The 2,641-nt window shown below is 39.3% G+C and overlaps 1 protein-coding gene across 1 annotated transcript in view; it reads right to left on the minus strand.

The window, feature by feature from the left end:
• Window positions 1-534: 534 nt before the first annotated feature.
• The window catches only part of LOC106874626 (uncharacterized), a 13,763-nt gene continuing 11,656 nt past the window's right edge, over window positions 535-2,641 (minus strand). Inside the window, exon 4 of the mRNA XM_014922421.2 lies at window positions 535-870. The gene's annotated coding sequence lies outside the window, so the exon portion shown is untranslated. The remainder of the gene's footprint in view (window positions 871-2,641) is intronic.

A 2,641-nucleotide genomic window follows, 5' to 3' on the forward strand; every position in this document is an offset into this window, starting at 1 on the left:
ACTAAACGTGTTGAATGCTACTTTGTTTCGTATGTTTACTCGTGAAATCACTCCACTTCCTTTGTCAGTCTTGCATCAAACAAAAAAGAAGAAAGAAAAAAAGAAACCTCTTCAAAAATCTTTGACGGTTTTTAATAGGGAATAACTTTGGTACTATTTAAGCGCGCGGTCTACTGTAGTATCAGTAGTTTACACCGTGAAATGACATGATCTAGATTAGGATTAGGTTTAGGGTTAGGGCTAAGTGTTAGGGTTACAGTTTAGGGTTAGAGTTAGAGTTAGGGTTTAGTGTTAGGACAAGGATTTAAAGTTAGGGTTAAGTTAGGGTTAAGAGTTAAGGTTTTGGTTGGTTCGAGGCTATAGGAGAAGACACTTGCCCAAGGTGTGCCGTGCAGTACGATTGAATCCAGAACCATGCGGTTAGGAAGCAAGCACTGGGGTGGTGTGCTTGACTAAACCATTTCAAGGCGGTGCCCAAGCATGCTTGTAGAACAGTGACTGAAACAAGTTTAAAAAAAAAATTACTCACCGGTCTTTCGCCTTTCTTAAAAGAAGGGGGCAACATCAATGGCGGGTCGAAACCGAGTTTTATTCTGAGCTTTTCTTCAACTACAGAAAAATCGTTGTTCCATTTTGGAACTGGCCATATATATGGTGAACAAGAGGCTTTGAGGAGCAATATGTAGTTTTCTACAATAGTTTCAGGTGAGTCACAGGTTTTCGAAAGAATCTTTTTCACGACACGTGGTATCTGGGCGTAGATAATTCCTGGATTGTCTACCATGAAAGTTGATTTGAAATTCTCAAGGTGCAAAAAGACAATGGCCGTATAGAAGACGCTCTCTCTGGTATTGAACTTGCCTCTTTTGGCTAGAATAATGTAAACAATATACAAATATAAACATGTAGATACATATACATAAGCACGCATATACCTACATAATGTGGAAATATATATAATGCCGACACATCTTTTTCTCTCTCCGTTTTTTCTTTTCTCTTCATTTTTTTGTCTCTCATCCCTTTCTGTCCAAGAGCGTGGACTCGAAACGTCAAAGACTTTTCCATTTTCCCGAGCGTCAAACTAATACACTTGCTTGTTGTTCCTTCACTTGTCTCTGTCTTTTATGTTCTGTATGAATCATACATACATACATACATACATAAATACATACATACATATATATATATATATATATATATATATATATATATATATATTAAAAACGTAAAAAACGTACAAATAAAAACAGAACACAAAGGATTCCGCGGTACACGTGTTTCAAGCTTTATAGTCGTTGCATCATTATATTGGTATATAATTGATAGACAGGATACTATAAAGCTATCTTCAGCCGCAAATATATTCTTTCCCAAGTATTATATCACAAAGAAGAAGTCACCAAGAACAAAGTAAAGGAGGGAGAAACATGAGAGATAAAAGGTGAGAGTCCACATATATTATATACGTTTGTGTGTGATTAGTAAGTTTGGCTCCGCTCCATATGACTTAAAGTTTCGTCGGTGAGTAAGATGGGCTCATCTCATCAGATACCACGAGAAGAGTAAGAGATCTGAGACAAATTCAAGTTGGCTTGTTTGTCAGGCTTCTATTGGTCAGCTCAAGTTACGTGATGTTAATGCTGTGGAAGCGACACCTGCTATTTTCTTTATTCTAACGCCCACATACTCCTATAGGATAGGGCGTTGGCAGGATGATGTTGTCACTCTGGCTGTGGACTGCGGTATAAAGTATTCAGCGACCCATTGTATTGAGTACCGCACATGGTAGGGTGGGATGCTGACGCTGGTCAATCGCTCAATCGTTTGCTCATTTGCTTAGCATATATATACATGTACACACACACACACACATAAACAGAGGGCATTTTGTATATCTTGCTTTACGTGGATATACTGTAGAATGCCAAACACTGTGGTGTTAGTCTTGAGAAAGCATTTCGTATAGATGCATAGCGCTAAAAATCACAGAAGCACATAAGCTACAGACGAAAAACAGCCAGCAGCGGCCGTGGAATTGCTAACTTCGGATTTCTGCGTCTTTGTGTATCATTGGTACGTTTGTATGTGTTTGTGAATGCGCATGGCTTAGTGGTTCGTGGTGCTCGGCTCACGATCGTAAGATCATGGGTTCGATTCTCGGCGGCGCGTTGTGTTATTGAGCAATACACTTTATTTGACATTTCTTCAGTAAATCACCTGGGGGAAAAAATGAGCAGTACCTGTAATTCAAAGGAGCAGCCTGGTCACATTCTGTGTCACGCTGTGTTAAGGTTACGGGTGTCTGTGGAGTGCTCAGCCACTTGCACGTTACTTTCATGAACAGGACGTTCTGTTGATCGGATCAACTGGAACACTCATTGTCGTAACCGACGGAGTACCAGTAGGTAGGCGTGTATGTCTGTGTAAATATGTATGCATTTATACAAACATGCACACGCACAGAAACACACAAATTACATGCTTAAACACGTACTTACACACGCACACACACACACACACACACACACACACAAACGCACACACATATATATGTATATATATATGTATATATATATATATGTAATTAGTTAGCACACTTATCACGAATATAAGGTGTGGGTTCGATTCCCATGCAAAC

This window comes from Octopus bimaculoides, chromosome 23 (assembly GCF_001194135.2).
Source record: "Octopus bimaculoides isolate UCB-OBI-ISO-001 chromosome 23, ASM119413v2, whole genome shotgun sequence".
Classification (NCBI taxonomy): Eukaryota; Metazoa; Mollusca; class Cephalopoda; order Octopoda; family Octopodidae; genus Octopus; species Octopus bimaculoides.